The 21,113-nt window shown below is 47.2% G+C and overlaps 31 non-coding genes across 31 annotated transcripts; 15 read left to right on the top strand and 16 right to left on the bottom strand.

Moving 5' to 3' along the window:
* The first annotated feature begins 956 nt into the window (after positions 1-956).
* On the top strand, positions 957-1,027 carry TRNAG-GCC (transfer RNA glycine (anticodon GCC)). The gene has a single exon. It is a non-coding gene; the product is annotated as a tRNA-Gly (tRNA).
* An 861-nt stretch (positions 1,028-1,888) lies between these two features.
* Positions 1,889-1,961, bottom strand: TRNAK-CUU (transfer RNA lysine (anticodon CUU)). Its single transcript has one exon. It is a non-coding gene; the product is annotated as a tRNA-Lys (tRNA).
* A 1,411-nt stretch (positions 1,962-3,372) lies between these two features.
* TRNAK-CUU (transfer RNA lysine (anticodon CUU)) lies at positions 3,373-3,445 on the bottom strand. The gene has a single exon. It is a non-coding gene; the product is annotated as a tRNA-Lys (tRNA).
* A 107-nt stretch (positions 3,446-3,552) lies between these two features.
* On the top strand, positions 3,553-3,623 carry TRNAG-GCC (transfer RNA glycine (anticodon GCC)). The gene has a single exon. It is a non-coding gene; the product is annotated as a tRNA-Gly (tRNA).
* A 1,041-nt stretch (positions 3,624-4,664) lies between these two features.
* On the top strand, positions 4,665-4,735 carry TRNAG-GCC (transfer RNA glycine (anticodon GCC)). The gene has a single exon. It is a non-coding gene; the product is annotated as a tRNA-Gly (tRNA).
* An 857-nt stretch (positions 4,736-5,592) lies between these two features.
* TRNAK-CUU (transfer RNA lysine (anticodon CUU)) lies at positions 5,593-5,665 on the bottom strand. The gene has a single exon. It is a non-coding gene; the product is annotated as a tRNA-Lys (tRNA).
* Positions 5,666-7,081: 1,416 nt separating this feature from the next.
* On the bottom strand, positions 7,082-7,154 carry TRNAK-CUU (transfer RNA lysine (anticodon CUU)). Its single transcript has one exon. It is a non-coding gene; the product is annotated as a tRNA-Lys (tRNA).
* A 107-nt stretch (positions 7,155-7,261) lies between these two features.
* On the top strand, positions 7,262-7,332 carry TRNAG-GCC (transfer RNA glycine (anticodon GCC)). The gene has a single exon. It is a non-coding gene; the product is annotated as a tRNA-Gly (tRNA).
* An 861-nt stretch (positions 7,333-8,193) lies between these two features.
* Positions 8,194-8,266, bottom strand: TRNAK-CUU (transfer RNA lysine (anticodon CUU)). Its single transcript has one exon. It is a non-coding gene; the product is annotated as a tRNA-Lys (tRNA).
* Positions 8,267-8,373: 107 nt separating this feature from the next.
* Positions 8,374-8,444, top strand: TRNAG-GCC (transfer RNA glycine (anticodon GCC)). Its single transcript has one exon. It is a non-coding gene; the product is annotated as a tRNA-Gly (tRNA).
* Positions 8,445-9,305: 861 nt separating this feature from the next.
* Positions 9,306-9,378, bottom strand: TRNAK-CUU (transfer RNA lysine (anticodon CUU)). The gene has a single exon. It is a non-coding gene; the product is annotated as a tRNA-Lys (tRNA).
* Positions 9,379-9,485: 107 nt separating this feature from the next.
* TRNAG-GCC (transfer RNA glycine (anticodon GCC)) lies at positions 9,486-9,556 on the top strand. Its single transcript has one exon. It is a non-coding gene; the product is annotated as a tRNA-Gly (tRNA).
* A 1,229-nt stretch (positions 9,557-10,785) lies between these two features.
* On the bottom strand, positions 10,786-10,858 carry TRNAK-CUU (transfer RNA lysine (anticodon CUU)). The gene has a single exon. It is a non-coding gene; the product is annotated as a tRNA-Lys (tRNA).
* Positions 10,859-10,970: 112 nt separating this feature from the next.
* Positions 10,971-11,041, top strand: TRNAG-UCC (transfer RNA glycine (anticodon UCC)). Its single transcript has one exon. It is a non-coding gene; the product is annotated as a tRNA-Gly (tRNA).
* Positions 11,042-11,902: 861 nt separating this feature from the next.
* On the bottom strand, positions 11,903-11,975 carry TRNAK-CUU (transfer RNA lysine (anticodon CUU)). Its single transcript has one exon. It is a non-coding gene; the product is annotated as a tRNA-Lys (tRNA).
* A 112-nt stretch (positions 11,976-12,087) lies between these two features.
* On the top strand, positions 12,088-12,158 carry TRNAG-UCC (transfer RNA glycine (anticodon UCC)). Its single transcript has one exon. It is a non-coding gene; the product is annotated as a tRNA-Gly (tRNA).
* A 119-nt stretch (positions 12,159-12,277) lies between these two features.
* TRNAK-CUU (transfer RNA lysine (anticodon CUU)) lies at positions 12,278-12,350 on the bottom strand. Its single transcript has one exon. It is a non-coding gene; the product is annotated as a tRNA-Lys (tRNA).
* Positions 12,351-13,366: 1,016 nt separating this feature from the next.
* TRNAK-CUU (transfer RNA lysine (anticodon CUU)) lies at positions 13,367-13,439 on the bottom strand. Its single transcript has one exon. It is a non-coding gene; the product is annotated as a tRNA-Lys (tRNA).
* Positions 13,440-13,546: 107 nt separating this feature from the next.
* Positions 13,547-13,617, top strand: TRNAG-GCC (transfer RNA glycine (anticodon GCC)). The gene has a single exon. It is a non-coding gene; the product is annotated as a tRNA-Gly (tRNA).
* An 860-nt stretch (positions 13,618-14,477) lies between these two features.
* TRNAK-CUU (transfer RNA lysine (anticodon CUU)) lies at positions 14,478-14,550 on the bottom strand. The gene has a single exon. It is a non-coding gene; the product is annotated as a tRNA-Lys (tRNA).
* A 112-nt stretch (positions 14,551-14,662) lies between these two features.
* Positions 14,663-14,733, top strand: TRNAG-UCC (transfer RNA glycine (anticodon UCC)). The gene has a single exon. It is a non-coding gene; the product is annotated as a tRNA-Gly (tRNA).
* Positions 14,734-14,852: 119 nt separating this feature from the next.
* Positions 14,853-14,925, bottom strand: TRNAK-CUU (transfer RNA lysine (anticodon CUU)). The gene has a single exon. It is a non-coding gene; the product is annotated as a tRNA-Lys (tRNA).
* Positions 14,926-15,936: 1,011 nt separating this feature from the next.
* On the bottom strand, positions 15,937-16,009 carry TRNAK-CUU (transfer RNA lysine (anticodon CUU)). The gene has a single exon. It is a non-coding gene; the product is annotated as a tRNA-Lys (tRNA).
* A 107-nt stretch (positions 16,010-16,116) lies between these two features.
* TRNAG-GCC (transfer RNA glycine (anticodon GCC)) lies at positions 16,117-16,187 on the top strand. Its single transcript has one exon. It is a non-coding gene; the product is annotated as a tRNA-Gly (tRNA).
* Positions 16,188-17,232: 1,045 nt separating this feature from the next.
* Positions 17,233-17,303, top strand: TRNAG-UCC (transfer RNA glycine (anticodon UCC)). Its single transcript has one exon. It is a non-coding gene; the product is annotated as a tRNA-Gly (tRNA).
* Positions 17,304-18,162: 859 nt separating this feature from the next.
* TRNAK-CUU (transfer RNA lysine (anticodon CUU)) lies at positions 18,163-18,235 on the bottom strand. Its single transcript has one exon. It is a non-coding gene; the product is annotated as a tRNA-Lys (tRNA).
* A 107-nt stretch (positions 18,236-18,342) lies between these two features.
* TRNAG-GCC (transfer RNA glycine (anticodon GCC)) lies at positions 18,343-18,413 on the top strand. The gene has a single exon. It is a non-coding gene; the product is annotated as a tRNA-Gly (tRNA).
* A 1,029-nt stretch (positions 18,414-19,442) lies between these two features.
* Positions 19,443-19,513, top strand: TRNAG-GCC (transfer RNA glycine (anticodon GCC)). The gene has a single exon. It is a non-coding gene; the product is annotated as a tRNA-Gly (tRNA).
* Positions 19,514-20,374: 861 nt separating this feature from the next.
* TRNAK-CUU (transfer RNA lysine (anticodon CUU)) lies at positions 20,375-20,447 on the bottom strand. Its single transcript has one exon. It is a non-coding gene; the product is annotated as a tRNA-Lys (tRNA).
* Positions 20,448-20,559: 112 nt separating this feature from the next.
* On the top strand, positions 20,560-20,630 carry TRNAG-UCC (transfer RNA glycine (anticodon UCC)). The gene has a single exon. It is a non-coding gene; the product is annotated as a tRNA-Gly (tRNA).
* A 119-nt stretch (positions 20,631-20,749) lies between these two features.
* On the bottom strand, positions 20,750-20,822 carry TRNAK-CUU (transfer RNA lysine (anticodon CUU)). Its single transcript has one exon. It is a non-coding gene; the product is annotated as a tRNA-Lys (tRNA).
* Between the last annotated feature and the right edge of the window lie 291 nt (positions 20,823-21,113).

Genomic DNA, 21,113 nt, shown 5'->3' with positions numbered 1-21,113 from the left:
CCACATACAATGGTACAGGAAAAGAAAAAAAACATCCACCCAATGTGGGGCTCGAACCCACGACCCTGAGATTAAGAGTCTCATGCTTTACCGACTGAGTTAGCAATGCTTGGTAACCAAGGAGTTGTGGTGATGGAAAGGGAAGGCATCCTGACTCTCCTGCTTTGTTTTGTACACTAAAGTACATGAGTAAGTCTAAAATTAAGCATCTGTGGATCATTGGTGGTTCAGTGGTAGAAATCTAGCTGGCCACGTGGGAGGCCGGGTTCAATTCCCGGTCAATACATTCCTGAGTTTTTGCTGATAGGGCAGTGCATTTTGTGAAAGTGAGGACAGCCATTTGCGCTGTGGTGATGCAAGTATACACTGTTCCACATACAATGGTACAGGAAGAGAAAAAAACAACTGCCCAACATGGAGCTCAAATACATGACCCTAAGATTAATAGTCTTATGCTCTAGCGACTGTGCTAGTCGGGCTTGGTTACGTAGGCTTGGAGGTGATGGCAAGGCAAGGCATCCTGACACTCCTGCTTTTTTTTATACACTAAAGTACATGAGTAAGTGTAAAATTAGGCATCTGTGGAGCATTGGTGGTTCAGTGGTAGAATTCTCACCTGCCACGCGTGAGGCCCGGAATCGATTCCCGGCCAATGCAGTCCTGAGTTTTTGCTGATATGGCAGTGTATTTTGTGAAAGTGAGGACAGCCATTTGCGCTGTGGTGGTGCAAGTATACAGTGTTCCACATACAATGGTACAGGAAAAGAAAAAACATCCGCCCAACGTCGGGCTCGAACCCACGACTCTGAGATTAAGAGTCTCATGCTCTACCGACTGAGCTAGCCAGGCTTGGTTGAGAATGTATGGAGGTGATGGCAAGGCAAGGCATCCTGACACTTCTGCTTTGTTTCATACACTAAAGTACACGAGTAAGTGTAAAATCAAGTATCTGTGGAGCATTGGTGGTTCAGTGGTAGAATTCTCGCCTGCCACGCGGGAGGCCCGGGTTCGATACCCGGCCAATGCAGTCCTGAGTTTTTGCTGATATGGCAGTGCATTTTGTGAAAGTGAGGACAGCCATTTGCGCTGTGGTGGTGCAAGTTGACAGTGTTCCACATACAATGGTACAGGAAAAGAAAAAAAACATCCGCCCAATGTGGGGCTCGAACCCACGACCCTGAGATTAAGAGTCTCATGCTTTACCGACTGAGTTAGCAATGCTTGGTAACCGAGGAGTTGTGGTGATGGAAAGGGAAGGCATCCTGACTCTCCTGCTTTGTTTTGTACACTAAAGTACATGAGTAAGTTTAAAAATAAGCATCTGTGGATCATTGGTGGTTCAGTGGTAGAAATCTAGCCGGCCACGTGGGAGGCCGGGTTCAATTCCCGGTCAATACATTCCTGAGTTTTTGCTGATAGGGCAGTGCATTTTGTGAAAGTGAGGACAGCCATTTGCGCTGTGGTGATGCAAGTATACACTGTTCCACATACAATGGTACAGGAAGAGAAAAAAACAACTGCCCAACATGGAGCTCAAATACATGACCCTAAGATTAATAGTCTTATGCTCTAGCGACTGTGCTAGTCGGGCATGGTTACGTAGGCTTGGAGGAGATGGCAAGGCAAGGCATCCTGACACTCCTGCTTTGTTTTATACACTAAAGTACATGAGTAAGTGTAAAATTAGGCATCTGTGGAGCATTGGTGGTTCAGTGGTAGAATTCTTGCCTGCCACGCGTGAGGCCCGGAATCGATTCCCGGCCAATGCAGTCCTGAGTTTTTGCTGATATGGCAGTGTATTTTGTGAAAGTGAGGACAGCCATTTGCGCTGTGGTGGTGCAAGTATACAGTGTTCCACATACAATGGTACAGGAAAAGAAAAAACATCCGCCCAACGTGGGGCTCGAACCCACGACCCTGAGATTAAGAGTCTCATGCTCTACCGACTAAGCTAGCCAGGCTTGGTTGTGAATGTATGGAGGTGATGGCAAGGCAAGGCATCCTGACACTCCTGCTTTGTTTCATACACTAAAGTACACGAGTAAGTGTAAAGTAAAGTACCTGTGGAGCATTGGTGGTTCAGTGGTAGAATTCTCGCCTGCCACGCGTGAGGCCCGGAATCGATTCCCGGCCAATGCAGTCCTGAGTTTTTGCTGAAATGGCAGTGTATTTTGTGAAAGTGAGGACAGCCATTTGCGCTGTGGTGGTGCAAGTTGACAGTGTTCCACATACAATGGTACAGGAAAAGAAAAAAAACATCCGCCCAATGTGGGGCTCGAACCCACGACCCTGAGATTAAGAGTCTTATGCTTTACCGACTGAGTTAGCAATGCTTGGTAACCGAGGAGTTGTGGTGATGGCAAGGCAAGGCATCCTGACACTCCTGCTTTGTTTCATAAACTAAAGTACACGAGTAAGTGTAAAATTAAGTATCTGTGGAGCATTGGTGGTTCAGTGGTAGAATTCTCCCCTGCCACGCGTGAGGCCTGGGTTCGATTCCCGGCCAATGCAGTCCTGAGTTTTTGCTGATATGGCAGTGCATTTTGTGAAAGTGAGGACAGCCATTTGCGCTGTGGTGGTGCAAGTTGACAGTGTTCCACATACAATGGTACAGGAAAAGAAAAAAAACATCCGCCCAATGTGGGGCTCGAACCTACGACCCTGAGATTAAGAGTCTTATGCTTTACCGACTGAGTTAGCAATGCTTGGTAACCGAGGAGTTGTGGTGATGGCAAGGCAAGGCATCCTGACTCTACTGCTTTGTTTTGTACACTAAAGTACATGAGTAAGTCTAAAATTAAGCATATGTGGATCATTGGTGGTTCAGTGGTAGAAATCTAGCTGGCCACGTGGGAGGCCGGGTTCAAGTCCCGGTCAATACATTCCTGAGTTTTTGCTGATAGGGCAGTGCATTTTGTGAAAGTGAGGACAGCCATTTGCGCTGTGGTGATGCAAGTATACACTGTTCCACATACAATGGTACAGGAAGAGAAAAAAACAACTGCCCAACATGGAGCTCAAATACATGACCCTAAGATTAATAGTCTTATGCTCTAGCGACTGTGCTAGTCGGGCTTGGTTACGTAGGCTTGGAGGTGATGGCAAGGCAAGGCATCCTGACACTCCTGCTTTGTTTTATACACTAAAGTACATGAGTAAGTGTAAAATAAGGCATCTGTGGAGCATTGGTGGTTCAGTGGTAGAATTCTCGCCTGCCACACGTGAGGCCCGGAATCGATTCCCGGCCAATGCAGTCTTGAGTTTTTCCTGATATGGCAGTGTATTTTGTGAAAGTGAGGACAGCCATTTGCGCTGTTGTGGTGCAAGTATACAGTGTTCCACATACAATGGTACAGGAAAAGAAAAAACATCCGCCCAACGTGGGGCTCGAACCCACGACCCTGAGATTAAGAGTCTCATGCTCTACCGACTGAGCTAGCCAGGCTTGGTTGAGAATGTATGGAGGTGATGGCAAGGCAAGGCATCCTGACACTCCTGCTTTGTTTCATACACTAAAGTACACGAGTAAGTGTAAAATTAAGTGTCTGTGGAGCATTGGTGGTTCAGTGGTAGAATTCTCGCCTGCCACGCGGGAGGCCCGGGTTCGATTCCCGGCCAATGCAGTCCTGAGTTTTTGCTGATATGGCAGTGCATTTTGTGAAAGTGAGGACAGCCATTTGCGCTGTGGTGGTGCAAGTTGACAGTGTTCCACATACAATGGTACAGGAAAAGAAAAAAAACATCCGCCCAATGTGGGGCTCGAACCCACGACCCTGAGATTAAAAGCCTCATGCTTTACCAACTGAGTTAGCAATGCTTGATAACCGAGGAGTTGTGGTGATGGCAAGGCAAGGCATCCTGACTCTCCTGCTTTGTTTTGTACACTAAAGTACATGAGTAAGTCTAAAATTAAGCATCTGTGGATCATTGGTGGTTCAGTGGTAGAAATCTAGCCGGCCACGTGGGAGGCCGGGTTCAATTCCCGGTCAATACATTCCTGAGTTTTTGCTGATAGGGCAGTGCATTTTGTGAAAGTGAGGACAGCCATTTGCGCTGTGGTGATGCAAGTATACACTGTTCCACATACAATGGTACAGGAAGAGAAAAAAACAACTGCCCAACATGGAGCTCAAATACATGACCCTAAGATTAATAGTCTTATGCTCTAGCGACTGTGCTAGTCGATCTTGGTTACGTAGGCTTGGAGGTGAAGGCAAGGCAAGGCATCCTGACACTCCTGCTTTGTTTTATACACTAAAGTACATGAGTAAGTGTAAAATTAGGCATCTGTGGAGCATTGGTGGTTCAGTGGTAGAATTCTCGCCTGCCACGCGTGAGGCCCGGAATCGATTCCCGGCCAATGCAGTCTTGAGTTTTTCCTGATATGGCAGTGTATTTTGTGAAAGTGAGGACAGCCATTTGCGCTGTTGTGGTGCAAGTATACAGTGTTCCACATACAATGGTACAGGAAAAGAAAAAACATCCGCCCAACGTGGGGCTCGAACCCACGACCCTGAGGTTAAGAGTCTCATGCTCTACCGACTGAGCTAGCCAGTCTTGGTTGAGAATGTATGGAGGTGATGGCAAGCCAAGGCATCCTGACACTCCTGCTTTGTTTCATACACTAAAGTACACGAGTAAGTGTAAAATTAAGTATCTGTGGAGCATTGGTGGTTCAGTGGTAGAATTCTCGCCTGCCACGCGGGAGGCCCAGGTTCGATTCCCGGCCAATGCAGTCCTGAGTTTTTGCTGATATGGCAGTGCATTTTGTGAAAGTGAGGACAGCCATTTGCGCTGTGGTGGTGCAAGTTGACAGTGTTCCACATACAATGGTACAGGAAAAGAAAAAAAAACATCCGCCCAATGTGGGGCTCGAACCCACGACCCTGAGATTAAGAGTCTCATGCTTTACCGACTGAGTTAGCAATGCTTGGTAACCGAGGCGTTGTGGTGATGGCAAGGCATCCTGACTCTCCTGCTTTGTTTTGTACACTAAAGTACATGAGTAAGTCTAAAATTAAGCATCTGTGGATCATTGGTGGTTCAGTGGTAGAAATCTAGCCGGCCACGTGGGAGGCCGGGTTCAATTCCCGGTCAATACATTCCTGAGTTTTTGCTGATAGGGCAGTGCATTTTGTGAAAGTGAGGACAGCCATTTGCGCTTTGGTGAGGCAAGTATACACTGTTCCACATACAATGGTACAGGAAGAGAAAAAAACAACTGCCCAACATGGAGCTCAAATACATGACCCTAAGATTAATAGTCTTATGCTCTAGCGACTGTGCTAGTCGGGCTTGGTTACGAAGGCTTGGAGGTGATGGCAAGGCAAGGCATCCTGACACTCCAGCTTTGTTTTATACACTAAAGTACATGAGTAAGTGTAAAATAAGGCATCTGTGGAGCATTGGTGGTTCAGTGGTAGAATTCTCGCCTGCCACGCGTGAGGCCCGGAATCGATTCCCGGCCAATGCAGTCTTGAGTTTTTCCTGATATGGCAGTGTATTTTGTGAAAGTGAGGACAGCCATTTGCGCTGTTGTGGTGCAAGTATACAGTGTTCCACATACAATGGTACAGGAAAAGAAAAAACATCCGCCCAACGTGGGGCTCGAACCCACGACCCTGAGATTAAGAGTCTCATGCTCTACCGACTGAGCTAGGCAGGCTTGGTTGAGAATGTATGGAGGTGATGGCAAGGCAAGGCAAGGCATCCTGACACTCCTGCTTTGTTTCATACACTAAAGTACACGAGTAAGTGTAAAGTAAAGTACCTGTGGAGCATTGGTGGTTCAGTGGTAGAATTCTCGCCTGCCACGCGTGAGGCCCGGAATCGATTCCCGGCCAATGCAGTCCTGAGTTTTTGCTGAAATGGCAGTGTATTTTGTGAAAGTGAGGACAGCCATTTGCGCTGTGGTGGTGCAAGTTGACAGTGTTCCACATACAATGGTACAGGAAAAGAAAAAAAACATCCGCCCAATGTGGGGCTCGAACCCACGACCCTGAGATTAAGAGTCTTATGCTTTACCGACTGAGTTAGCAATGCTTGGTAACCGAGGAGTTGTGGTGATGGCAAGGCAAGGCATCCTGACACTCCTGCTTTGTTTCATAAACTAAAGTACACGAGTAAGTGTAAAATTAAGTATCTGTGGAGCATTGGTGGTTCAGTGGTAGAATTCTCCCCTGCCACGCGTGAGGCCTGGGTTCGATTCCCGGCCAATGCAGTCCTGAGTTTTTGCTGATATGGCAGTGCATTTTGTGAAAGTGAGGACAGCCATTTGCGCTGTGGTGGTGCAAGTTGACAGTGTTCCACATACAATGGTACAGGAAAAGAAAAAAAACATCCGCCCAATGTGGGGCTCGAACCTACGACCCTGAGATTAAGAGTCTTATGCTTTACCGACTGAGTTAGCAATGCTTGGTAACCGAGGAGTTGTGGTGATGGCAAGGCAAGGCATCCTGACTCTACTGCTTTGTTTTGTACACTAAAGTACATGAGTAAGTCTAAAATTAAGCATATGTGGATCATTGGTGGTTCAGTGGTAGAAATCTAGCCGGCCACGTGGGAGGCCGGGTTCAAGTCCCGGTCAATACATTCCTGAGTTTTTGCTGATAGGGCAGTGCATTTTGTGAAAGTGAGGACAGCCATTTGCGCTGTGGTGATGCAAGTATACACTGTTCCACATACAATGGTACAGGAAGAGAAAAAAACAACTGCCCAACATGGAGCTCAAATACATGACCCTAAGATTAATAGTCTTATGCTCTAGCGACTGTGCTAGTCGGGCTTGGTTACGTAGGCTTGGAGGTGATGGCAAGGCAAGGCATCCTGACACTCCTGCTTTGTTTTATACACTAAAGTACATGAGTAAGTGTAAAATAAGGCATCTGTGGAGCATTGGTGGTTCAGTGGTAGAATTCTCGCCTGCCACACGTGAGGCCCGGAATCGATTCCCGGCCAATGCAGTCTTGAGTTTTTCCTGATATGGCAGTGTATTTTGTGAAAGTGAGGACAGCCATTTGCGCTGTTGTGGTGCAAGTATACAGTGTTCCACATACAATGGTACAGGAAAAGAAAAAACATCCGCCCAACGTGGGGCTCGAACCCACGACCCTGAGATTAAGAGTCTCATGCTCTACCGACTGAGCTAGCCAGGCTTGGTTGAGAATGTATGGAGGTGATGGCAAGGCAAGGCATCCTGACACTCCTGCTTTGTTTCATACACTAAAGTACACGAGTAAGTGTAAAATTAAGTGTCTGTGGAGCATTGGTGGTTCAGTGGTAGAATTCTCGCCTGCCACGCGGGAGGCCCGGGTTCGATTCCCGGCCAATGCAGTCCTGAGTTTTTGCTGATATGGCAGTGCATTTTGTGAAAGTGAGGACAGCCATTTGCGCTGTGGTGGTGCAAGTTGACAGTGTTCCACATACAATGGTACAGGAAAAGAAAAAAAACATCCGCCCAATGTGGGGCTCGAACCCACGACCCTGAGATTAAAAGCCTCATGCTTTACCAACTGAGTTAGCAATGCTTGATAACCGAGGAGTTGTGGTGATGGCAAGGCAAGGCATCCTGACTCTCCTGCTTTGTTTTGTACACTAAAGTACATGAGTAAGTCTAAAATTAAGCATCTGTGGATCATTGGTGGTTCAGTGGTAGAAATCTAGCCGGCCACGTGGGAGGCCGGGTTCAATTCCCGGTCAATACATTCCTGAGTTTTTGCTGATAGGGCAGTGCATTTTGTGAAAGTGAGGACAGCCATTTGCGCTGTGGTGATGCAAGTATACACTGTTCCACATACAATGGTACAGGAAGAGAAAAAAACAACTGCCCAACATGGAGCTCAAATACATGACCCTAAGATTAATAGTCTTATGCTCTAGCGACTGTGCTAGTCGATCTTGGTTACGTAGGCTTGGAGGTGAAGGCAAGGCAAGGCATCCTGACACTCCTGCTTTGTTTTATACACTAAAGTACATGAGTAAGTGTAAAATTAGGCATCTGTGGAGCATTGGTGGTTCAGTAGTAGAATTCTCGCCTGCCACACGTGAGGCCCGGAATCGATTCCCGGCCAATGCAGTCCTGAGTTTTTGCTGATATGGCAGTATATTTTGTGAAAGTGAGGACAGCCATTTGCGCTGTGGTGGTGCAAGTATACAGTGTTCCACATACAATGGTACAGGAAAAGAAAAAACATCCGCCCAACGTGGGGCTCGAACCCACGAACCTGAGATTAAGAGTCTCATGCTCTACCGACTGAGCTAGCCAGGCTTGGTTGAGAATGTAAGGAGGTGATGGCAAGGCAAGGCATTCTGACACTCCTGCTTTGTTTCATAAACTAAAGTACACGACTAAGTGTAAAATTAAGTATCTGTGGAGCATTGGTGGTTCAGAGGTAGAATTCTCGCCTGCCACGCGGGAGGCCTGGGTTCGATTCCCGGCCAATGCAGTCCTGAGTTTTTGCTGATATGGCAGTGCATTTTGTGAAAGTGAGGACAGCCATTTGCGCTGTGGTGGTGCAAGTTGACAGTGTTCCACATACAATGGTACAGGAAAAGAAAAAAAACATCCACCCAATGTGGGGTTCGAACCCACGACCCTGAGATTAAGAGTCTCATGCTTTACCGACTGAGTTAGCAATGCTTGGTAACCGAGGAGTTGTGGTGATGGCAAGGCAAGGCATCCTGACTCTCCTGCTTTGTTTTGTACACTAAAGTACATGAGTAAGTCTAAAATTAAGCATCTGTGGATCATTGGTGGTTCAGTGGTAGAAATCTAGCCGGCCACGTGGGAGGCCGGGTTCAATTCCCGGTCAATACATTCCTGAGTTTTTGCTGATAGGGCAGTGCATTTTGTGAAAGTGAGGACAGCCATTTGCGCTTTGGTGATGCAAGTATACACTGTTCCACATACAATGGTACAGGAAGAGAAAAAAACAACTGCCCAACATGGAGCTCAAATACATGACCCTAAGATTAATAGTCTTATGCTCTAGCGACTGTGCTAGTCGGGCTTGATTACGTAGGCTTGGAGGTGATGGCAAGGCAAGGCATCCTGACACTCCTGCTTTGTTTTATACACTAAAGTACATGAGTAAGTGTAAAATAAGGCATCTGTGGAGCATTGGTGGTTCAGTGGTAGAATTCTCGCCTGCCACGCGTGAGGCCCGGAATCGATTCCCGGCCAATGCAGTCTTGAGTTTTTCCTGATATGGCAGTGTATTTTGTGAAAGTGAGGACAGCCATTTGCGCTGTTGTGGTGCAAGTATACAGTGTTCCACATACAATGGTACAGGAAAAGAAAAAACATCCGCCCAACGTGGGGCTCGAACCCACGACCCTGAGATTAAGAGTCTCATGCTCTACCGACTGAGCTAGCCAGTCTTGGTTGAGAATGTATGGAGGTGATGGCAAGCCAAGGCATCCTGACACTCCTGCTTTGTTTCATACACTAAAGTACACGAGTAAGTGTAAAATTAAGTATCTGTGGAGCATTGGTGGTTCAGTGGTAGAATTCTCGCCTGCCACGCGGGAGGCCCAGGTTCGATTCCCGGCCAATGCAGTCCTGAGTTTTTGCTGATATGGCAGTGCATTTTGTGAAAGTGAGGACAGCCATTTGCGCTGTGGTGGTGCAAGTTGACAGTGTTCCACATACAATGGTACAGGAAAAGAAAAAAAAACATCCGCCCAATGTGGGGCTCGAACCCACGACCCTGAGATTAAGAGTCTCATGCTTTACCGACTGAGTTAGCAATGCTTGGTAACCGAGGCGTTGTGGTGATGGCAAGGCATCCTGACTCTCCTGCTTTGTTTTGTACACTAAAGTACATGAGTAAGTCTAAAATTAAGCATCTGTGGATCATTGGTGGTTCAGTGGTAGAAATCTAGCCGGCCACGTGGGAGGCCGGGTTCAATTCCCGGTCAATACATTCCTGAGTTTTTGCTGATAGGGCAGTGCATTTTGTGAAAGTGAGGACAGCCATTTGCGCTGTGGTGATGCAAGTATACACTGTTCCAAATACAATGGTACAGGAAGAGAAAAAAACAACTGCCCAACATGGAGCTCAAATACATGACCCTAAGATTAATAGTCTTATGCTCTTGCGACTGTGCTAGTCGGGCTTGGTTACGTAGGCTTGGAGGCGATGGCAAGGCAAGGCATCCTGACACTCCTGCTTTGTTTTATACACTAAAGTACATGAGTAAGTGTAAAATTAGGCATCTGTGGAGCATTGGTGGTTCAGTAGTAGAATTCTCGCCTGCCACGCGTGAGGCCCGGAATCGATTCCCGGCCAATGCAGTCCTGAGTTTTTGCTGATATGGCAGTGTATTTTGTGAAAGTGAGGACAGCCATTTGCGCTGTGGTGGTGCAAGTATACAGTGTTCCACATACAATGGTACAGGAAAAGAAAAAAAACATCCGCCCAATGTGGGGCTCGAACCCACGACCCTGAGATTAAGAGTCTTATGCTTTACCGACTGAGTTAGCAATGCTTGGTAACCGAGGAGTTGTGGTGATGGCAAGGCAAGGTATCCTGACACTCCTGCTTTGTTTCATAAACTAAAGTACACGAGTAAGTGTAAAATTAAGTATCTGTGGAGCATTGGTGGTTCAGTGGTAGAATTCTCGCCTGCCACGCGGGAAGCCCGGAATCGATTCCCGGCCAATGCAGTCCTGAGTTTTTGCTGATATGGCAGTGTATTTTGTGAAAGTGAGGACAGCTATTTGCGCTGTGGTGGTGCAAGTTGACAGTGTTCCACATACAATGGTACAGGAAAAGAAAAAACATCCACCCAACGTGGGGCTCGAACCCACAACCCTGAGATTAAGAGTCTCATGCTCTACCGACTGAGCTAGCCAGGCTTTGTTGCGAATGTATGGAGGTGATGGCAAGGCAAGGCAAGGCATCCTGACACTCCTGCTTTGTTTCATACACTAAAGTACACGAGTAAGTATAAAATTAAGTACCTGTGGAGCATTGGTGGTTCAGTGGTAGAATTCTCGCCTTCCACGCGGGAGTCCTGGGTTCGATTCCCGGCCAATGCAGTCCTGAGTTTTTGCTGATATGGCAGTGCATTTTGTGAAAGTGAGGACAGCCATTTGCGCTGTGGTGGTGCAAGTTGACAGTGTTCCACATACAATGGTACAGGAAAAGAAAAAAAACATCCGCCCAATGTGGGGCTCGGACCCACGACCCTGAGATTAAGAGTCTCATGCTTTACCGACTGAGTTAGCAATGCTTGGTAACCGAGGAGCTGTGGTGATGGCAAGGCAAGGCATCCTGACTCTCCTGCTTTGTTTTGTACACTAAAGTACATGAGTAAGTCTAAAATGAAGTATCTGTGGATCATTGGTGGTTCAGTGGTAGAAATCTAGCCGGCCACGTGGGAGGCCGGGTTCAATTCCCGGTCAATACATTCCTGAGTTTTTGCTGATAGGGCAGTGCATTTTGTGAAAGTGAGGACAGCCATTTGCGCTGTGGTGATGCAAGTATACACTATTCCACATACAATGGTACAGGAAGAGAAAAAAACAACTACCCAACATGGAGCTCAAATACATGACCCTAAGATTAATAGTCTTATGCTCTAGCGACTGTGCTAGTCGGGCTTGATTACGTAGGCTTGGAGGTGATGGCAAGGCAAGGCATCCTGACACTCCTGCTTTGTTTTATACACTAAAGTACATGAGTAAGTGTAAAATAAGGCATCTGTGGAGCATTGGTGGTTCAGTGGTAGAATTCTCGCCTGCCACGCGTGAGGCCCGGAATCGATTCCCGGCCAATGCAGTCTTGAGTTTTTCCTGTTATGGCAGTGTATTTTGTGAAAGTGAGGACAGCCATTTGCGCTGTTGTGGTGCAAGTATACAGTGTTCCACATACAATGGTACAGGAAAAGAAAAAACATCCGCCCAAAGTGGGGCTCGAACCCACGACCCTGAGATTAAGAGTCTCATGCTCTACCGACTGAGCTAGCCAGGCTTGGTTGCGAATGTATGGAGGTGATGGCAAGGCAAGGCAAGGCATCCTGACACTCCTGCTTTGTTTCATACACTAAAGTACACGAGTAAGTGGAAAATTAAGTACCTGTGGAGCATTGGTGGTTCAGTGGTAGAATTCTCGCCTTCCACGCGGGAGTCCTGGGTTCGATTCCCGGCCAATGCAGTCCTGAGTTTTTGCTGATATGGCAGTGCATTTTGTGAAAGTGAGGACAGCCATTTGCGCTGTGGTGGTGCAAGTTGACAGTGTTCCACATACAATGGTACAGGAAAAGAAAAAACATCCGCCCAACGTGGGGCTCGAACCCACGACCCTGAGATTAAGAGTCTCATGCTCTACCGACTGAGCTAGCCAGGCTTGGTTGCAAATGTTTGGAGGTGATGGCAAGGCAAGGCAAGGCATCCTGACACTCCTGCTTTGTTTCATACACTAAAGTACACAAGTAAGTGTAAAATTAAGTACCTGTGGAGCATTGGTGTTTCAGTGGTAGAATTCTCGCCTTCCACGCGGGAGGCCTGAGTTTTTGCTGATATGGCAGTGCATTTTGTGAAAGTGAGGACAGCCATTTGCGCTGTGGTGGTGCAAGTTGACAGTGTTCCACATACAATGGTACAGGAAAAGAAAAAAAACATCCGCCCAATGTGGGGCTCGAACCCACGACCCTGAGATTAAGAGTTTCATGCTTTACCGACTGAGTTAGCAATGCTTGGTAACCGAGGAGCTGTGGTGATGGCAAGGCAAGGCATCCTGACTCTCCTGCTTTGTTTTGTACACTAAAGTACATGAGTAAGTCTAAAATGAAGTATCTGTGGATCATTGGTGGTTCAGTGGTAGAAATCTAGCCGGCCACGTGGGAGGCCGGGTTCAATTCCCGGTCAATACATTCCTGAGTTTTTGCTGATAGGGCAGTGCATTTTGTGAAAGTGAGGACAGCCATTTGCGCTGTGGTGATGCAAGTATACACTATTCCACATACAATGGTACAGGAATAGAAAAAAACAACTGCCCAACATGGAGCTCAAATACATGACCCAAAGATTAATAGTCTTATGCTCTAGCGACTGTGCTAGTCGGGCTTGGTTACGTAGGCTTGGAGGTGATGGCAAGGCAAGGCATCCTGACACTCCTGCTTTGTTTTATACACTAAAGTACATGAGTAAGTGTAAAATAAGGCATCTGTGGAGCATTGGTGGTTCAGTGGTAGAATTCTCGCCTGCCACGCGTGAGGCCCGGAATCGATTCCCGGCCAATGCAGTCTTGAGTTTTTCCTGTTATGGCAGTGTATTTTGTGAAAGTGAGGACAGCCATTTGCGCTGTTGTGGTGCAAGTATACAGTGTTCCACATACAATGGTACAGGAAAAGAAAAAACATCCGCCCAACGTGGGGCTCGAACCCACGACCCTGAGATTAAGAGTCTCATGCTCTACTGACTGAGCTAGCCAGGCTTGGTTGAGAATGTATGGAGGTGATGGCAAGGCAAGGCATCCTGACACTCCTGCTTTGTTTCATACACTAAAGTACACGAGTAAGTGTAAAATTAAGTATCTGTGGAGCATTGGTGGTTCAGTGGTAGAATTCTCGCCTGCCACGCGGGAGGCCCGGGTTCGATTCCCGGCCAATGCAGTCCTGAGTTTTTGCTGATATGGCAGTGCATTTTGTGAAAGTGAGGACAGCCATTTGCGCTGTGGTGGTCAAGTTGACAGTGTTCCACATACAATGGTACAGGAAAAGAAAAAAAACATCCGCCCAATGTGGGGCTCGAACCCACGACCCTGAGATTAAGAGACTCATGCTTTACCGACTGAGTTAGCAATGCTTGGTAACTGAGGAGATGTGGTGATGGCAAGGCAAGGCATCCTGACTCTCCTGCTTTGTTTTGTACACTAAAGTACATGAGTAAGTCTAAAATTAAGCATCTGTGGATCATTGGTGGTTCAGTGGTAGAAATCTAGCCGGCCACGTGGGAGGCCGGGTTCAATTCCCGGTCAATACATTCCTGAGTTTTTGCTGATAGGGCAGTGCATTTTGTGAAAGTGAGGACAGCCATTTGCACTGTGGTGATGCAAGTATACACTGTTCCACATACAATGGTACAGGAAGAGAAAAAAACAACTGCCCAACATGGAGCTCAAATACATGACCCAAAGATTAATAGTCTTATGCTCTAGCGACTGTGCTAGTCGGGCTTGGTTACGTAGGCTTGGAGGTGATGGCAAGGCAAGGCATCCTGACACTCCTGCTTTGTTTTATACACTAAAGTACATGAGTAAGTGTAAAATTAGGCATCTGTGGAGCATTGGTGGTTCAGTGGTAGAATTCTCGCCTGCCACGCGTGAGGCCCGGAATCGATTCCCGGCCAATGCAGTCCTGAGTTTTTGCTGATATGGCAGTGTATTTTGTGAAAGTGAGGACAGCTGTTTGCGCTGTGGTGGTGCAAGTTGACAGTGTTCCACATACAATGGTACAGGAAAAGAAATAACATCCGCCCAACGTGGGGCTCGAACCCACGACCCTGAGATTAAGAGTCTCATGTTCTACCGACTGAGCTAGCCAGGCTTGGTTGCGAATCATTGGAGGTGATGGCAAGGCAAGGCAAGGCATCCTGACACTCCTGCTTTGTTTCATACACTAAAGTACACGAGTAAGTGTAACATTAAGTACCTGTGGAGCATTGGTGGTTCAGTGGTAGAATTCTCGCCTTCCACGCGGGAGTCCTGGGTTCGATTCCCGGCCAATGCAGTCCTGAGTTTTTGCTGATATGGCAGTGCATTTTGTGAAAGTGATGACAGCCATTTGCGCTGTGGTGGTGCAAGTTGACAGTGTTCCACATACAATGGTACAGGAAAAGAAAAAACATCCGCCCAACATGGGGCTCGAACCCACAACCCTGAGATTAAGAGTCTCATGCTCTACCGACTGAGCTAGCCAGGCTTGGTTGAGAACGTATGGAGGTGATGGCAAGGCAAGGAATCCTGACACTCCTGCTTTGTTTCATACACTAAAGTACACGAGTAAGTGTAAAATTAAGTACCTGTGGAGCATTGGTGTTTCAGTGGTAGAATTCTCGCCTTCCACGCGGGAGGCCTAAGTTTTTGCTGATATGGCAGTGCATTTTGTGAAAGTGAGGACAGCCATTTGCGCTGTGGTGGTGCAAGTTGACAGTGTTCCACATACAATGGTACAGGAAAAGAAAAAAAACATCCGCCCAATGTGGGGCTCGAACCCACGACCCTGAGATTAAGAGTCTCATGCTTTACCGACTGAGTTAGCAATGCTTGGTAACCAAGGAGCTGTGGTGATGGCAAGGCAAGGCATCCTGACTCTCCTGCTTTGTTTTGTACACTAAAGTACATGAGTAAGTCTAAAATGAAGTATCTGTGGATCATTGGTGGTTCAGTGGTAGAAATCTAGCCGGCCACGTGGGAGGCCGGGTTCAATTCCCGGTCAATACATTCCTGAGTTTTTGCTGATAGGGCAGTGCATTTTGTGAAAGTGAGGACAGCCATTTTCGCTGTGGTGATGCAAGTATACACTATTCCACATACAATGGTACAGGAAGAGAAAAAAACAACTACCCAACATGGAGCTCAAATACATGACCCTAAGATTAATAGTCTTATGCTCTAGCGACTGTGCTAGTCGGGCTTGATTACTTAGGCTTGGAGGTGATGGCAAGGCAAGGCATCCTGACACTCCTGCTTTGTTTTATACACTAAAGTACATGAGTAAGTGTAAAATAAGGCATCTGTGGAGCATTGGTGGTTCAGTGGTAGAATTCTCGCCTGCCACGCGTGAGGCCCGGTATCGATTCCCGGCCAATGCAGTCTTGAGTTTTTCCTGTTATGGCAGTGTATTTTGTGAAAGTGAGGACAGCCATTTGCGCTGTTGTGGTGCAAGTATACAGTGTTCCACATACAATGGTACAGGAAAAGAAAAAACATCTGCCCAACGTGGGGCTCGAACCCACAACCCTGAGATTAAGAGTCTCATGCTCTACCGACTGAGCTAGCCAGGCTTGGTTGAGAATGTATGGAGGTGATGGCAAGGCAAGGCATCCTGACACTCCTGCTTTGTTTCATACACTAAAGTACACGAGTAAGTGTAAAATTAAGTATCTGTGGAGCATTGGTGGTTCAGTGGTAGAATTCTCGCCTGCCATGTGGGAGGCCCGGGTTCGATTCCCGGCCAATGCAGTCCTGAGTTTTTGCTGATATGGCAGTGCATTTTGTGAAAGTGAGGACAGCCATTTGTGCTGTGGTGGTCAAGTTGACAGTGTTCCACATACAATGGTACAGGAAAAGAAAAAAAACATCCGCCCAATGTGGGGCTCGAACCCACGACCCTGAGATTAAGAGCCTCATGCTTTACCGACTGAGTTAGCAATGCTTGGTAACTGAGGAGATGTGGTGATGGCAAGGCAAGGCATCCTGACTCTCCTGCTTTGTTTTGTACACTAAAGTACATGAGTAAGTCTAAAATTAAGCATCTGTGGATCATTGGTGGTTCAGTGGTAGAAATCTAGCCGGCCACGTGGGAGGCCGGGTTCAATTCCCGGTCAATACATTCCTGAGTTTTTGCTGATAGGGCAGTGCATTTTGTGAAAGTGAGGACAGCCATTTGCACTGTGGTGATGCAAGTATACACTGTTCCACATACAATGGTACAGGAAGAGAAAAAAACAACTGCCCAACATGGAGCTCAAATACATGACCCTAAGATTAATAGTCTTATGCTCTAGCGACTGTGCTAGTCAGGCTTGGTTACGTAGGCTTGGAGGTGATGGCAAGGCAAGGCATCCTGACACTCCTGCTTTGTTTTATACACTAAAGTACATGAGTAAGTGTAAAATTAGGCATCTGTGGAGCATTGGTGGTTCAGTGGTAGAATTCTCGCCTGCCACGCGTGAGGCCCGGAATTGATTCCCGGCCAATGCAGTCCTGAGTTTTTGCTGATATGGCAGTGTATTTTGTGAAAGTGAGGACAGCTATTTGCGCTGTGGTGGTGCAAGTTGACAGTGTTCCACATACAATGGTACAGGAAAAGAAAAAACATCCGCCCAACGTGGGGCTCGAACCCTCGACCCTGAGTTTAAGAGTCTCATGCTCTACCGACTGAGCTAGCCAGGCTTGGTTGCGAATGTATGGAGGTGATGGCAAGGCAAGGCAAGGCATCCTGACACTCCTGCTTTGTTTCATACACTAAAGTACACGAGTAAGTGTAAAATTAAGTACCTGTGGAGCATTGGTGGTTCAGTGGTAGAATTCTCGCCTTCCACGCGGGAGTCATGGGTTCGATTCCCGGCCAATGCAGTCCTGAGTTTTTGCTGATATGGCAGTGCATTTTGTGAAAGTGAGGACAGCCATTTGCGCTGTGGTGGTGCAAGTTGACAGTGTTCCACATACAATGGTACAGGAAAAGAAAAAAAACATCCGCCCAATGTGGGGCTCGAACCCACGACCCTGAGATTAAGAGTCTCATGCTTTACCGACTGAGTTAGCAATGCTTGGTAACCGAGGAGTTGTGGTGATGGCAAGGCAAGGCATCCTGACTCTCCTGCTTTGTTTTGTACACTAAAGTACGAGTAAGTCTAAAATTAAGTATCTGTGGATCATTGGTGGTTCAGTGGTAGAAATCTAGCCGGCCATGTGGGAGGCCGGGTTCAATTCCCGGTCAATACATTCCTGAGTTTTTGCTGATAGGGCAGTGCATTTTGTGAAAGTGAGGACAGCCATTTTCGCTGTGGTGATGCAAGTATACACTGTTCCACATACAATGGTACAGGAAGAGAAAAAAACAACTGCCCAACATGGAGCTCAAATACATGACCCTAAGATTAATAGTCTTATGCTCTAGCGACTGTGCTAGTCGGGCTTGATTACGTAGGCTTGGAGGTGATGGCAAGGCAAGGCATCCTGACACTCCTGCTTTGTTTTATACGCTAAAGTACATGAGTAAGTGTAAAATAAGGCATCTGTGGAGCATTGGTGGTTCAGTGGTAGAATTCTCGCCTGCCACGCGTGAGGCCCGGAATCGATTCCCGGCCAATGCAGTCTTGAGTTTTTCCTGATATGGCAGTGTATTTTGTGAAAGTGAGGACAGCCATTTGCGCTGTTGTGGTGCAAGTATACAGTGTTCCACATACAATGGTACAGGAAAAGAAAAAACATCCGCCCAACGTGGGGCTCGAACCCACAACCCTGAGATTAAGAGTCTCATGCTCTACCGACTGAGCTAGCCAGGCTTGGTTGAGAACGTATGGAGGTGATGGCAAGGCAAGGCATCCTGACACTCCTGCTTTGTTTCATACACTAAAGTACACGAGTAAGTGTAAAATTAAGTATCTGTGGAGCATTGGTGGTTCAGTGGTAGAATTCTCGCCTGCCACGCGGGAGGCCCTGGTTCGATTCCCGGCCAATGCAGTCTGAGTTTTTGCTGATATGGCAGTGCATTTTGTGAAAGTGAGGACAGCCATTTGCGCTGTGGTGGTGCAAGTTGACAGTGTTCCACATACAATGGTACAGGAAAAGAAAAACAACATCCGCCCAATGTGGGGCTCGAACCCACGACCCTGAGATTAAGAGCCTCATGCTTTACCGACTGAGTTAGCAATGCTTGGTAACTGAGGAGTTGTGGTGATGGCAAGGCAAGGCATCCTGACTCTCCTACTTTGTTTTGTACACTAAAGTACATGAGTAAGTCTAAAATTAAGCATCTGTGGATCATTGGTGGTTCAGTGGTAGAAATCTAGCCGGCCACGTGGGAGGCTGGGTTCAAATCCCGGTCAATACATTCCTGAGTTTTTGCTGATAGGGCAGTGCATTTTGTGAAAGTGAGGACAGCCATTTGCGCTGTGGTGATGCAAGTATACACTGTTCCACATACAATGGTACAGGAAGAGAAAAAAACAACTGCCCAACATGGAGCTCAAATACATGACCCTAAGATTAATAGTCTTATGCTCTAGCGACTGTGCTAGTCGGGCTTGGTTACGTAGGCTTGGAGGTGATGGCAAGGCATCCTGACACTCCTGCTTTGTTTTATACACTAAAGTACATGAGTAAGTGTAAAATTAGGCATCTGTGGTTCAGTGGTAGAATTCTCGCCTGCCACGCGTGAGGCCCGGAATCGATTCCCGGCCAATGCACTCCTGAGTTTTTGCTGATATGGCAGTGTATTTTGTGAAAGTGAGGACAGCCATTTGCGCTGTGGTGGTGCAAGTTGACAGTGTTCCACATACAATGGTACAGGATAAGAAAAAACATCCGCCTAACGAGGGGCTCGAACTCACGACCCTGAGATTAAGAATCTCAAGCTCTACCGACTGAGCTAGCCAGGCTTGGTTGCGAATGTATGGAGGTGATGGCAAGGCAAGGCAAGGCATCCTGACACTCCTGCTTTGTTTCATACACTAAAGTACATGAGTAAGTGTAAAATTAAGTACCTGTGGAGCATTGGTGATTCAGTGGTAGAATTCTCGCCTGCCACGCGGGAGGCCCGTGTTCGATTCCCGGCCAATGCAGTCCTGAGTTTTTGCTGATATGGCAGTGCATTTTGTGAAAGTGAGGACAGCCATTTGCGCTGTGGTGGTGCAAGTTGACAGTGTTCCACATACAATGGTACAGGAAAAGAAAAAAAACATCCGCCCAATGTGGGGCTCGAACCCACGACCCTGAGATTAAGAGTCTCATGCTTTACCAACTGAGTTAGCAATGCTTGGTAACCGAGGAGTTGTGGTGATGGCAAAGCAAGGCATCCTGACTCTCCTGCTTTGTTTTGTACACTAAAGTACATGAGTAAGTCTAAAATTAAGCATCTGTGAATCATTGGTGGTTCAGTGGTAGAAATCTAGCCGGCCACGTGGGAGGCCAGGTTCAATTCCCGGTCAATACATTCCTGAGTTTTTGCTGATAGGGCAGTGCATTTTGTGAAAGTGAGGACAGCCATTTGCGCTGTGGTGATGCAAGTATACACTGTTCCACATACAATGGTACAGGAAGAGAAAAAAACAACTGCCCAACATGGAGCTCAAATACATGACCCTAAGATTAATAGTCTTATGCTCTAGCGACTGTGCTAGTCGGGCTTGGTTACGTAGGCTTGGAGGTGATGGCAAGGCAAGGCATCCTGACACTCCTGCTTTGTTTTATACACTAAAGTACATGAGTAAGTGTAAAATTAGGCATCTGTGGAGCATTGGTGGTTCAGTGGTAGAATTCTCGCCTGCCACGCGTGAGGCCCGGAATCGATTCCCGGCCAATGCAGTCCTGAGTTTTTGCTGATATGGCAGTGTATTTTGTGAAAGTGAGGACAGCTGTTTGCGCTGTGGTGGTGCAAGTTGACAGTGTTCCACATACAATGGTACAGGAAAAGAAATAACATCCGCCCAACGTGGGGCTCGAACCCACGACCCTGAGATTAAGAGTCTCATGTTCTACCGACTGAGCTAGCCAGGCTTGGTTGCGAATGTATGGAGGTGATGGCAAGGCAAGGCAAGGCATCCTGACACTCCTGCTTTGTTTCATACACTAAAGTACACGAGTAAGTGTAACATTAAGTACCTGTGGAGCATTGGTGGTTCAGTGGTAGAATTCTCGCCTTCCACGCGGGAGTCCTGGGTTCGATTCCCGGCCAATGCAGTCCTGAGTTTTTGCTGATATGGCAGTGCATTTTGTGAAAGTGATGACAGCCATTTGCGCTGTGGTGGTGCAAGTTGACAGTGTTCCACATACAATGGTACAGGAAAAGAAAAAACATCCGCCCAACATGGGGCTCGAACCCACAACCCTGAGATTAAGAGTCTCATGCTCTACCGACTGAGCTAGCCAGGCTTGGTTGAGAACGTATGGAGGTGATGGCAAGGCAAGGCATCCTGACACTCCTGCTTTGTTTCATACACTAAAGTACACGAGTAAGTGTAAAATTAAGTACCTGTGGAGCATTGGTGTTTCAGTGGTAGAATTCTCGCCTTCCACGCGGGAGGCCTAAGTTTTTGCTGATATGGCAGTGCATTTTGTGAAAGTGAGGACAGCCATTTGCGCTGTGGTGGTGCAAGTTGACAGTGTTCCACATACAATGGTACAGGAAAAGAAAAAAAACATCCGCCCAATGTGGGGCTCGAA

This window comes from Pseudophryne corroboree, chromosome 3 (genome assembly GCF_028390025.1).
Source record: "Pseudophryne corroboree isolate aPseCor3 chromosome 3, aPseCor3.hap2, whole genome shotgun sequence".
Lineage (NCBI taxonomy): Eukaryota > Metazoa > Chordata > Amphibia > Anura > Myobatrachidae > Pseudophryne > Pseudophryne corroboree.
Note: the sequence above shows the minus strand (reverse complement) of the source record. Positions and strands in the feature narration are given on the sequence as shown.